Here is a 13,816-nt window from a genome sequence, read left to right as displayed (position 1 = left end):
TCCCCATCGAACCTGGACAGTGCCAAGGAGCAGGCATGGCAGGCAGAGACCAATGTGGTGGCTGCTGGTACTGGCACCACTCAGTTACCAGCATGCCTGGCACTGTACAAGAAATGGGCAGCACTCTTCACCCTGGGGAGCACGTGCTCCTCAGCAGGGCACACTCTCTCCGGGTTTGGCTGGGTGCTGAGAGCTCAGGAGGGAACCCTTTCAACGGAGGGGTGGATGGGATTGGTTCCCTTGTCCCAGCAGGGGGCTGTCCTTCCAGCTCAGGCACTCTCTCCAGCACTGAGAGGGGCACCCCAAGGGTGGGAGTGTGGGGTCTCTTTTCGCCAGCGGGGGGTTCTCTCCCCATCTTTGCTCCTATTTCCATCCTGGCAGATTTCCAGATTCCGGAGGGGGGAGGAGGAGGAAGCAGGCCTTGGCGGGACAGGGCATCCGGACCCAGGGACATGCTATTACCCCCCTCCAGTGCTGACTCCATTCTCCCACGCCAGGGCTTTTTAATCAATAAAACTCACTTTCTTGTCGGTGTCCCTCTGGACTGTGCTGGGGCAGGCGTGTAGGTTGCGGCTCTCTCCAGGGCTTGCTGGGGGACATGGAGGTGGCAGGCACATGTAACAGGAGCTTTCTGTTCTGTATGGCCGGTGTTACCATCACCACTGATCAGCGCTGGATTGGCCAGAGCCAGGGCTCGTCTGTTCAAGCCCAACTAGGGAGATTGCTGAGATTTCAGCACCATGACCCCACTGCTTGGGGAAGCGGTCGTACTGCTGCTTACCAGAAACATCTTAGCCTGTTTCAGGCTGGGGCTCTCCTTGGGGTGTAGCCTCAGCTTCTGAGCCCTCAGCTACAGCAGAAGTTTTACCAGTCCTGGCACGACCCCCACCAGTGTGGACCTGGTTAGTGTCACTAGTTGGGGCGACTGCACCTGTATTTCCCTTCCTTAGTCCAGCCAGGCCACCATCCGAAGGCTTCTAGCTCCAGGGCGGTCCTTACCCATACACAAAGTATGCAGCTGCGTAGGGCACCAGGAAATTTGGAGCACCAAATTTCCTGGTGCCCTGTGCAGCTGTGTGCTGTCCAGCCCCTGCCACGCCTCTTCCCCATGGCCCCCGCCCCTGCTCTGCCCTAGCCCTGCCTCTTTCCACCCCTGCTCCACTCCAGCCCTGCCCCCACTCAACCCCTTCCCCAAAGCCCCTGCCCCGCCCCTTCCCGCCCCCACTCTGCCCCACTCCCCTGAGGACTGAAGCAGGGCCGGGCCTGCCCTCACCAGCAGCAGGAAGTGCAGCAACCCGGCCCCAGCTGTGCTGCCAGTGAGTGCTGGGGGGTGGTTCCGCCCTGCCTCGCAAGCCAAGCCCCGCCCACCCTGTGGAGGCCTGCCCCCCTTGCGGGGGGGCTGCGTAGGGCCCCAGAATAGCTAGGGACAACCCTATCTAGCTCCCCAGCCACTGCCTTTCACAGGGAGAGACCCATGTTTGTCTTTCTCTTGCCAGGCAGCACAGTGTTATTCCCTCACAGTGCACAGAGAGGGGAGTCATCCCCCAGCAGGGAGCGCTTTCCCCACCTTTCCCCTTCACGTGTGTCCTGGCCCATCCTTTCAGGATCAGACTGCCTATGTAGGCCTGCTTGCTTTCTCGCCGTCGGTTAACAACAGCGTAACTGCCCACAGTTAGAAGGTACCACTCAGCTCTTCTAAGCAAGCACATTTTATTCTTGTGGTAAAGGCACTACAGAGAAAACATTCAAACCGTAAAAGAACCTACGTGCCTGCTACTCAGCTCATCCGAGCTCAACCCCTCTAGCATGGGGCTGGCAGGAGCCACCCTGGCATTACACATTTGTCATACTTTGCTCAGAAAGAGAACAACCTGTTACTGAGTCAATCATTGCTCCCATTTGGGCCTGTGAAGAGATCCTGAACAGGCCATCAGACAGACACTGGGTCACTGCTCACCGTGCCGCTGCAAAAGGAGGGATTTGAGGTGGGTTGTTTGCATTTTCCTGCCCCTCCGTGGATTTCCCAGCAAATCCACTTCAGATGTATTGCCCCCAAAAGTCATTTGACGTCCCTAATGTCTTCCTACAATTGCATTAATCGTGGCTTTCCCCCTTTGCCATCTCCCAATAAGAGCAGAAACATTTGCATTTTCTCCCTGATTGGGAGTGTCGCAAGCTGTGCAGTGCTGGGGAGGAAGCACAAGGGGCTGGGAGCTGGCGGGGGAGGGGAGGGGACCCCAACCCTGGCACTCAGGGGGTCATTGGCAGCAGCCATTGGTGGCTTCCCTGTTCCCTGTTGCCCAGCGCTGCGGCCTGAGGTGAAACGTCCCTGGGGTTATCGGGACGGCCCAGGCGCTGGGTCACAGCGCAGCCATTACTGTGTGAAATGCCCTTGCGAATCCTGCCCAGCGCAGTGTGGAAATGCTTATCTGCAGGGACGCCCCAAGCCAGTGCACGGCTGGTCCTGGGGGCAGGGGAGAACAGGGGCATGCGACTGACAGCAGTGCTTCTCAGTCCTGACCCGCAGTCCCTACTAGCCCAGCCCTGGCCTTCCCCACCCCCAACAGCTCTGCCGACATGCCTCTGACACGCAAGACCCTGCGGCATTGGGCTCTGAGGAACTTCCAGAAATCAATGAGCTGCGTCCTTCCAGCCCACTGCCCGCTGTGCCATGATGGCCAATACCAGGTAGAGTCCTGCCCCACTGACCATTATGGCACTTTCCCTGCTGGGGGAGTTTCCTGGGGGTGGGGGGAGGTGGGAAAGTGTTGAAGTCCCCAGAGAAGGCAGTCCCCATCCTTCAGGCTGTGAAATTGGCCAAATCACAAACTATGGTAACACCCACTGTTTCATGTTCTCTTTGTATATAAATCTCCCCACTGTATTTTCCACTGAATGCATCCAATGAAGTGAGCTGTAGCTCATGAAAGTGTTGCCGGCACCCAGTGCCGAGAGGCTGAACAACAGCTTGAGTGGTTCGTTACCCGGTGTGCTACACCCAATAATCACAACGGGGTGGAGAAGCAGAAAAGTTTATTTGCAGCTGCAAAAAGGTACAGGGAGAATAAAATCTCAAATCCTGCACAACAGAGCAGGTAGTTACACGGGCTTTTATACATCCTTTTTCCCAGCATACTTACCCAATAGCAAGCTGCCCCAAGTATCCATATAGCCAGCCAATCCAGTTCCCAGCTAGTGCCCTGATTCTCTGTATCATTTGTTAAACTATACATAAAGCTGCTTTATTCAGCATTGTTCTTCCATATCTCCCCTGTTTGGCCTTGCTTAGTTTCAGGCAGTCTGACTCTGTAACATACTGTTGCAGATTCTCAGCATAACTGCTGTGTGTGCCTCCAGGCGGGGGGGGCCAAGGACACTCGGGCCTAGTACGCAGAGCTGCTGCAAGTGCCTCCAGGCGGGGGGGGGGGGGGCAAGGACACCGGGGCCTAGTGCGAGGGGGCTTCATCGACACTCGTGGTCTTCCATCCCCTCGAGTTACCTAGTGGCCATGCCCCAGTGTTCCCAACAACTCCCCCCTTTGAGAACACTCAACAGCCTTGGCTCTGAGTTTTCTCACTTGGGCTACTTATTTCTTTACAATATGACTTTGCATAAGCACTTTGTGATAGCCCTGAAGAGAATGACTTATTAACTTTTGCAAAAGGGCCCTGACACATGATACTGCACAGCATAATACCAGTAATACAAGCAATACAGGAAAGAGAATTTTCAATAGCAGACTAAATAAACCACCAAGCCAAGACAACAAACCCCAGCCTGAAAACAAGGTTTGCAACCAATCGTTCTTTGGGGCAGTATAGGCAACCTGTGCTCCGGCTCGGGCATGGGCCTCAGCCTGTACCACCTTTTCATAGATCTCATAACTGCTATCATTGACATATACACAACATTGGGGCCCGACGAGGGCACAAACCCCTCCTTGGGATGCCAAGAGATAGTCCAAAGCCAGCCTGTTTTGGAGGGAAAACGTCCTGAGCTGCTGTACCTCTTCATTTAATGTTTTTACTGTTGACCCTAAATCACTAACCGAGTCCTCTAACTCTAAGGCCACCTTCTCAAATACCATCTGCAGCCTTATAGTATAGCGGCCTATGCATGCCATGGCTGGCCCGGAAACCAGTGGCGCTATTCCCAGTACAGAGCACCCTACAAGCTTCTCGGTTGTGAGGGGATTCTTCATATTGCTCTCCAATGCCGTAGTCAGTCGCCGCAGGGTCTTTTCTCGTGACTCAACAGAGGTGTCTCGGGCATTTCTCATCTTTCCTTTGGGCAGTGTGGCAGTTATGGAAAGATGAGGAACTCCATGAGCTATATAACAGCTACCTGTCCAGTTGGCTGGCAGCACCTTGTAAGCCTTTCGGCCACATACAAAATAGTGACCCTGTAGGGCCCAGTAAGGACTGTTTCTTAAGGGGATTCCTGGGATATTTAAGGCTGCTTTGGCTGCTTTTTTAAACAATTTATATGCCCCTAAGGGGGCATCCCATCCTCCTGATTGGGTACAAGTGGGGGCATTTCTAATTGTGCCGTTCAAATTACACTCGCCATAGGGACCACTACAAACCCACCATTGGCTTGCTACATTGGAGATGTTAACTGGACGGCAAGTTATATTTCCAAACCCTTCTTTTTTGTGGTAAAATTATTTGTAAGAGTTTCCCTAAAAGGGGAGGAACCATTACACCCACACTGCTGGCCTCCCCTTTTGGTCTTTATTCAATACCCATCAGCCCACTGTGTAATAACACAGGAGCTCTTTCCCACAGGATGCCCATAGTGATCAGATTGGTTTTGGGTAAAACATAACACTCCCTCAGTGAGTACTGCAACTGAATACTCCTGGTCCTGATAGGTGGCTTGCTGTAAAGAGGTCTTGTTCCAGAACGGCGAGTCCGTTCTTTCCTGCTCTTTGGTGGTGGCTAATTCTGCTAGGGTCAAGGGCAGCATATCAAGGGGCATTCCCGTTTTGGGGGATAGTGGAGTTGGAGCACACACCCAGCAATCAGTCTGGTTTGTTAAATTAGCAACATGGTGCGCAAGCAAAACAAAGGAGTTATGCTCCCGATATGCACAGTTTGGAAATACCAATACAGAGAATAACAATGTTACCCAATTAATTATTACCAGAGTCTTCCCAACCCAGGGTCTCCAGTACCTGGGTGGGCCCATTTTAGCATTAAGGTGCCCGCTATTTGTGTCTTTTAAACAGTAGCTTTAGCCCGAGATCGTCACTAGATGAGGAGTCAGCAGGTTGGACGGTCCACTGTTCTGCTGACGAGGGGGCGGGTACTGCCTTCAGACAAGAGTGATGGATCCAGTTCTTGTGTCCCTCGATCTTTGCCGCTGTATGGGAGATCAGCAGGACGGTATAGGGTCCTTTCCACTTTTCCTGGAGAGGCTCGTCTTTCCAGGTGCGAACAAGCACAGAGTCACCGGGCTGTAAGGAGTGAACGGGAGAGTCCAAGGGGAGAGGCTGGGAATCCTTGGTATACCTGTGAAGAGACAAGAGAACAGCAGACAAGGAACACATATACTGTGACAAAAAACCATTACCCAATTCCCATTCCCCTGACAGAACCGGGGTGCCATTCATAGGCCATGCCCTTTCAAACATAATTTCAAAGGGACTGAGCCCTAATCTACCCTTTGGGAGAACGCGGATACGGAGTAGGACGAGGGGCAAAGCGTCAGGCCATTGCAGTGAGGCTTCTTGGCACACTTTTGAGAGATGCCGTTTAAGGGTCTGATTGGTACGCTCCACTACCCCACTGGCTTGCGGTCTCCAGGGCGTATGGAGTTTCCAGGGGATCTGTAAGGCATGTGAGATGCTTTGAATGATTTTTGACGTGAAGTGTGTCCCGTTGTCAGATTCCATCCACAGGGGGAGTCCAAAGCGAGGAATGATCTCCTTAACAAACTTGAGGGCCACTGTTCTGGCAGTGCAGTTACAGCATGGGAAGGCTTCTGGCCATCCGCTGAACCGATCCACTATAACAAGGAGATATTTGAACCCTTGGGTCCGGGGAAACTCAGTAAAGTCTATTTGCCACACTTGTCCGGGGCCCGGAGTGGGTTCTAGGGCAGCTGGTGGCACAGGATGTCCCGGTCGGGGGTTATTCTTTTGGCAGACTAAGCAGTTCACTTGTACCTGGGCAGCCAGGGGTCGGAGTCCGGAAGTGATAAAGTATTTTCCCATTAGTTGGATAAGTGCTTCCCTGCCAGCATGAGTGGTTTGATGTAGTTTCTGCAGCACTGGCCGGATTAGGCCCTTTGGTAAGAGGACCTTCCCTTCTGGGGAATGAAGCCATCCCTCCTTTCACAACAGCATAACCCGCCCTCCTTTGCCCATCTATTACAGTACTGCTACCATCAGTGTACCACTCATAATCTGCATTTGGGAGGGGTACATCCTTTAAATCCGGACGGCTGGAGTACTGGACATCTATGATCTCTAAACAGTTATGTTTCTGTTCCTCTGTTTCTGGCAAGAGAGTGGCTGGGTTAAGGGAGGGGCAAGGCTGTAAGGTGACTTCAGAGTTCTCTAACAGCTTAGCCTGGTACCGAGCAATCCGAGCCTGGGTGAGCCAAAGCCCTCCCTTTGCATCCAATAAGGCTCGGACGGTATGGGGAGTATAGATTTGCATAACCCCTCCCAATGTTAGCTTCTCGGCTTCCTCAAGCACTAGGGCTGTAGTTGCGACCGCCCGTAAACATGCCGGCCAACCCTTTGCAACCTGATCCAGTTGCTTAGAAAAATAAGCCACGGGACGTCTCCATGCTCCTAACAGCTGTGTGAGCACTCCTAGGACCAGCCCCCTTCGTTCATGTACATACAACTGAAACGGCTTAGAGAGATCCGGCAGGCCCAGAGCTGGGGCTTCCATCAGTTTTCTTTTCAGGATTTTAAATGCCCTGTCAGCCTCTGGGGTCCAATAGAAGGGGTCATGATCCGCTCCTTTTACACAGTCGTACAGGGGTTTAGCCCACAGTCCAAACTCTGGGATCCATATCCTGCAAAAGCCTGCCATACCCAGAAATGCCCTGAGCAGCTTACAATTATTTGGAGAGGAACTTGACAGATAGATTCCTTTCTTTTTTTTCGCTTGAACGCTGACGCTCCCCTTGCCTTAGCTGTAACCTGATCCCTCTCCACCTCAGACAACAGGGTTCTCAGGAGGATATTACAGTCGTCTCAATCGGCTTGTGACTACTGAGGCACCCCTCAAAGACTGAAATAAACCTGCTTGCGTTCGTTGAGAATTCCCCAGCCTGTGTTTTAAAAGCTGCTAGGTCTATTGGATTGAATGGCACATGGGTGTAAACTTGCATAGTGGTAGCCTGACGTCCATCTGCCCCTGGGCAAGCCACAACAGTCTCGGTAAGCAAAGGATAGAGTCCCACCGAGGGGGCAATCTCTGTAACCCGAGGCATCCTACCCTTATACGGTGAGGGTGTGGGGGCCGAAGGGGACACCGGCTCTGCCATTACAGTGGAGGTGGGGGTCTGGGGACTAACATTAGCTACTTCCGAACCAGTCGGAGTCAGATTACAGTGCTGTAAAATATCTGGTCGAGTACATAAAGTCAGAAACAAATGCGCATACATATGTTCATTCCATTTCCTTGTTCTCTGACAGAACAGGAGTAACTGAAGGATCGTGTTGTAATTAATTGACCCTCCTGGTGGCCACCACTCCTGGTCCTCTAGTTGATATTGAGGCCAGTCAACTGTATAGAATCGTTTTAATTGGCTCTTAGTCATCGGATCCGCACCAAATACCTTCCAGTTTGCTAGAATGCACTCTAGGGGCGTACACCGTGCCCTAACCTCTGAGCTCTGTCCCTGTCCCATACCTACAGGGTAACTCTGGGCGTCCCCAGGTTCCAACAGAGCATATAATCCGGATTTTAAAAGGTTCCTACCTTATCCAAGGGACCGGTTCTTCACCGTGGCCCGCAGCTGCTCCTCCCCCATGTCTAAGGGACCGGTTCTTCACTGCTGTCCACAACAGCTTCTCCACTATATGAGTGCGTTGCACCGTTGTGCCCTCTGGGGTTGATCAAATCGCGTCTCCTCCGAGGCCCCCGATGAACTCACCGGTGCGCGCTGGGCGTCGGTTCTCGCCACAATCCTCGACCTCCAGGAGGGGCCCGGGCAAGGCTAAATTGCAGCCTCGTCGCCCACCCAGGGACGCCAAAAGCTGTTGCCGGCACCCAGTGCCGAGAGGCTGAACAACAGCTTGAGTGGTTCGTTACCCGGTGTGCTACACCCAATAATCACAACGGGGTGGAGAAGCAGAAAAGTTTATTTGCAGCTGCAAAAAGGTACAGGGAGAATAAAATCTCAAATCCTGCACAACAGAGCAGGAAGTTACACAGGCTTTTATACATCCTTTTTCCCAGCATACTTACCCAATAGCAAGCTGCCCCAAGTATCCATATAGCCAGCCAATCCAGTTCCCAGCTAGTGCCCTGATTCTCTGTATCATTTGTTAAACTATACATAAAGCTGCTTTATTCAGCATTGTTCTTCCATATCTCCCCTGTTTGGCCTTGCTTAGTTTCAGGCAGTCTGACTCTGCAACATATTGTTGCAGATTCTCAGCATAACTGCTGTGTGTGCCTCCAGGCGGGGGGGGGGGGGGGGCCCAAGGACACTCGGGCCTAGTACGCAGAGCTGCTGCAAGTGCCTCCAGGCGGGGGGGGGGGGGGGCAAGGACACCGGGGCCTAGTGCGAGGGGGCTTCATCGACACTCGTGGTCTTCCATCCCCTCGAGTTACCTAGTGGCCATGCCCCCGTGTTCCCAACAAAAGCTTATGCTCAGATAAATTTGTTGGTCTCTAAGGTGCCACAAGTCCTCCTTTTCTTTTTACACTGGCACTGTAAGGGACGTCTCAGCTCGGGGCCTCTCCTTCTGCCCCTCCACCCCCACGAACATGATACAGTTCTGTGGTGACCTAGAATCCTATTTTCGATGTCTCCGACTCAAGTAATATTTCCAAAATACCTCTGAACAACATACTAATCCACAGAGGCCTCCCTACCAACACTACAAAAAGAAAGATTCTAGGTGGACTCCTCCTGAAGGTCAAAACAGCAGACTGGACTTCTACATAGAGTGCTTCTGCCGACATGCACGGGCTGAAATTGTGGAAAAGCAGCATCACTTGCCCCATAACCTCAGCCGTGCGGAACACAACGCCATCAACAGCCTCAGAAACAACTCTGACATCATAATCAAAAAGGCTGACAAAGGAGGTGCTGTTGTCATCATGAATAGGTCGGAATATGAACAATAGGCTGCTCGGCAGCTCTCCAACACCACTTTCTACCAGCCATTACCCTATGATCCCACTGAGAGTTACCAAAAGAAACTACAGCATTTGCTCAAGAAACTTCCTGAAAAAGCACAAGATCAAATCCGCACAGACACACCCCTGGAACCCCGACCTGGGATATTCTATCTACTACCCAAGATCCATAAACCTGGAAATCCTGGGCGCCCCATCATCTCAGGCATTGGCACCCTGACAGCAGGATTGTCTGGCTATGTAGACTCCCTCCTCAGGCCCTACGCTACCAGCACTCCCAGCTACCTTCGAGACAGCACTGACTTCCTGAGGAAACTTCAATCCATCGGTGATCTTCCTGATAACACCATCCTGGCCACTATGGATGTAGAAGCCCTCTACACCAACATTCCACACAAAGATGGACTACAAGCCGTCAAGAACACTATCCCCGATAATGTCACAGCTCACCTGGTGGCTGAACTTTGTGACTTTGTCCTTACCCATAACTATTTTACATTTGGGGACAATGTATACCTTCAGATCAGCGGCACTGCTATGGGTACCCGCATGGCCCCACAGTATGCCAACATTTTTATGGCTGATTTAGAACAACGCTTCCTCAGCTCTCGTCCCCTAACGCCCCTACTCTACTTACGCTATATTGATGACATCTTCATCATCTGGACCCATGGAAAAGAAGCCCTTGAGGAATTCCACCATGATTTCAACAATTTCCATCCCACCATCAACCTCAGCCTGGTCCAGTCCACACAAGAGATCCACTTCCTGGACACAACAGTACTAATAGACAATGGTCACATAAACACCACCCTATACTGGAAACCTACTGACCGCTATTCCTACCTACATGCCTCCAGCTTTCACCCTGACCACACCACACGATCCATCGTCTACAGCCAAGCTCTGCGAAACAACCGCATTTGCTCCAACCCCTCATATAGAGACAAACACGTACAAGATCTCTGTCAAGCTTTCTTACAACTACAATACCCACCTGCGGAAGTGAAGAAACAGATTGACAGAGCCAGAAGAGTTCCCAGAAGTCTCCTACTACAGGACAGGCCTAACGAAGAAAATAACAGAACGCCACTAGCCGTCACCTTCAGCCCCCAACTAAAACCCCTCCAACGCATTATTAAGGATCTACAACCTATCCTAAAGGATGACCCCACACTCTCACAAATCTTGGGAGACAGGCCAGTCCTTGCCTACAGACAGCCCCCCAACCTGAAGCAAATACTCACCAGCAACCACATACCACACTACAGACCCACTAACCCAGGAACCTATCCTTGCAACAAAGCCCGTTGCCAACTGTGCCCACATATCTATTCAGGGGACACCATCACAGGGCCTAATAACATCAGCCACACTATCAGAGGCTCGTTCACCTGCACATCCACCAATGTGATATATGCCATTATGTGCCAGCAATGCCCCTCTGCCATGTACATTGGTCAAAATAGACAGTCTCTACGTAAAAGAATAAATGGACACAAATCAGATGTGAAGAATTATAACATTCATAAACCAGTCGGAGAACACCTCAATCTCTCTGGTCACGCAATCACAGACATGAAGGTCACTATCTTATAACAAAAAAACTTCAAATCCAGACTCCAGAGAGAAACTGCTGAATTGGAATTCATTTGCAAATTGGATACTATTAATTTAGGCTTAAATAGAGACTGGGAGTGGCTAAGTCATTATGCAAGGTAGCCTATTTCCCCTTGTTTTTTCCTACCCCCTCCCCCCAGACATTCTGGTTAAACTTGGATTTAAACTTGGAGAGTGGTCAGTTTGGATGAGCTGTTGCCAGCAGGAGAGTGAGTTTGTGTGTGTATGGGGCGGGGGGGGGGTGAGAAAGCCTGGATTTGTGCTGGAAATGGCCCACCTTGATTATCATACACATTGTGAAGAGAGTGGTCACTTTGGATAAGCTATTACCAGCAGGAGAGTGAGTTTGTGTGTGTGGTTTTTGGAGGGGGGTGAGGGGGTGAGAGAACCTGGATTTGTCCAGGAAATGGCCCTCCTTGATTATCATACACATTGTGAAGAGAGTGGTCACTTTGGATGGGCTATTACCAGCAGGAGAGCGAGTTTGTTTGTGGGGGGGCGGAGGGTGAGAAAACCTGGATTTGTGCTGGAAATGGCCCACCTTGATTATCATACACATTGTGAAGAGAGTGGTCACTTTGGATGGGCTATTACTAGCAGGAGAGTGAGTTTGTGTGTGTGTGGGGTGTGTGTGTGAGAAAACCTGGATTTGTGCTGGAAATGGCCCAACTTGATGATCACTTTAGATAAGCTATTACCAGCAGGACAGTGGGGTGGGAGGAGGTATTGTTTCATGGTATCTGTGTGTATATAAAGTCTGCTGCAGTTTCCACGGTATGCATCCGATGAAGTGAGCTGTAGCTCACGAAAGCTCATGCTCAAATAAATTGGTTAGTCTCTAAGGTGCCACAAGTACTCCTTTTCTTTTCACCTGACAAAATGGGGCATCAGCCCAGCTAGGGTCAATGGGCGGGATCCAAGCTGGTGTCAATCAGCCGTAGCTCCACTGGAGTCAATGGGCCAGATCCCAGATGGTGTAAAGCATATTTGGCTCTATTGACCCCAACCTCCCAATGGGGGCGGGTCCCATTGAGTTGCTGTGTGTGTAACATTCCCCTCCACACCTTGGCACCCAGTGCTGGGGACACCAGGTCTGGAGTGAGATCCCAGGGCCAGGGTCCCACATGGCTCTCACAATGCCCCTCAATCCCTTCCCACCCCCACTGCTGTCCCAGCCCCCCCACAGCTCAGAGTCACACCTCAGAGCCAGCCTTCTTAACAGCCTGATATTACAGTTTAGATGAAAGGGGATGATGTGACTTTCTGCTTCTTAGCTCATGGCTGCTGCTGCTTACTAAAGAAAAAGGCCACAGACCTTACAACACATCCAACACTCCACCACCCAATGTACTCCCCCATCATCTACAGCCCTCCCCGTACTCCCTAAAGCCTCCAAACACCCAACACCCCCCCCCCACACACACCCCTGCATTGCCCCAGGGTCCCATCTCTCAGACAGATGCTCCCACCTTGGGGTGAAGCTGCTAGAACCAGGGCAGATGCTGACAGGCAGCCCTTAGGGACCCAGCCCTCTCTCCCCAGTCTGGCCACCCTGGCTCCACCCCTCACTTCCCCTGGCCCAGCCCCATGGAGCTGAAGGGCAGTTGGTGCCCTGGTCCTGGGGCAGGAAGGAGCGATACCAGGGGATGATGCAATTTTTTACTGCAGGGAGTCACAGGCACTCACCAAGAGTAGGGGACAGGGGCTTCCCCACCATGTGGGGAGCTGGGGCCAGGCTGGGAGCAGAGCCAAGTCCATGGAGCAGAATGGAAGGGCTTTTTCTGTTGCTGGTCAACATGACTCTCTCACTGGCCAACACGACAGTCTTCAAACCAAGCTGGGCATGCGGCACAAAGAGTCCACGGCTACTAATGGGCATAGAAGACTTTTGGCCTCTAGATTGCTGGGTCAAATACAGCCTGGCTTTGAACTCCAAGCCCATACCGTATGACAGCTGTTTGGTGGCTTATGGCATGTGTGAGTGTAAGCAGAGTCAGGATGAGCTCCACCCTGACATCTGGTGGTGAGGTGTGGCAAGTTGTGGAAAAGAATTTCAGGGGCTGATCTCATTTGCATAAGCACACCCACCCCACCTAGAATGAGGCCACAGCTGCCCAAATGGTCACTTTGGCTGCTGTGGGATCCTCAGTGTCTCTGTTATTGGGGCAGGAAGAATAAGTTGTTATTACCCTGATTATGGGAATCAAGGACAGTGGAACTGTACTTGGCCTTTTGTTATGATGGAGGGACTCACCATCAACTAAGTAGCACTCGCTAGGCAAGGGACATGGGTTCCAAAACTCTGTGAATAGAGAGGCTAGGAACAGGTATTAATATGTGGTGTTGTGTGGGCTTTATATGCTAATTGCATATAATTGAACATTTGCATTTTCAACAGCGCTGGGCAACAGGGAACAGGGAAGCCACCAATGGCTGCTGCCAATGACCCCCTGAGTGCCAGGGTTGGGGTCCCCTCCCCTCCCCCGCCAGCTCCCAGCCCCTTGTGCTTCCTCCCCAGCACTGCACAGCTTGCGACAATCTCAATCAGGGTCTGTCTGGTGCCTGGCACAAAGGGGGCCCTGATCTTGGTCAACAAAGCCAGGCTGAAAGGCGGAGGGGATTTGCTGACAATCAGTGCTGAGTGCCAGTTGCCTGGTGGGAGCTTGGGCCCATCCAGAACAGTGAGTTCAGCCAATCTTAAATCTCTGGCAGCCAGGAGCTACAGTGTGAGGGTAAATTGACACCGTGCTGTGGCGAGATAAGTAGCAAAAATTCCCAGGCCAGTGGTCCTTCCACTAGACCACAAAGTTGCTCTCCAATTCTGCCTGCCCCCTTCTGTACAGTTTGGTGCAGTGCAATTGAAA

Source organism: Lepidochelys kempii, chromosome 6, assembly GCF_965140265.1.
Source record: "Lepidochelys kempii isolate rLepKem1 chromosome 6, rLepKem1.hap2, whole genome shotgun sequence".
Taxonomy (NCBI): Eukaryota; Metazoa; Chordata; order Testudines; family Cheloniidae; genus Lepidochelys; species Lepidochelys kempii.
Note: the sequence above shows the minus strand (reverse complement) of the source record.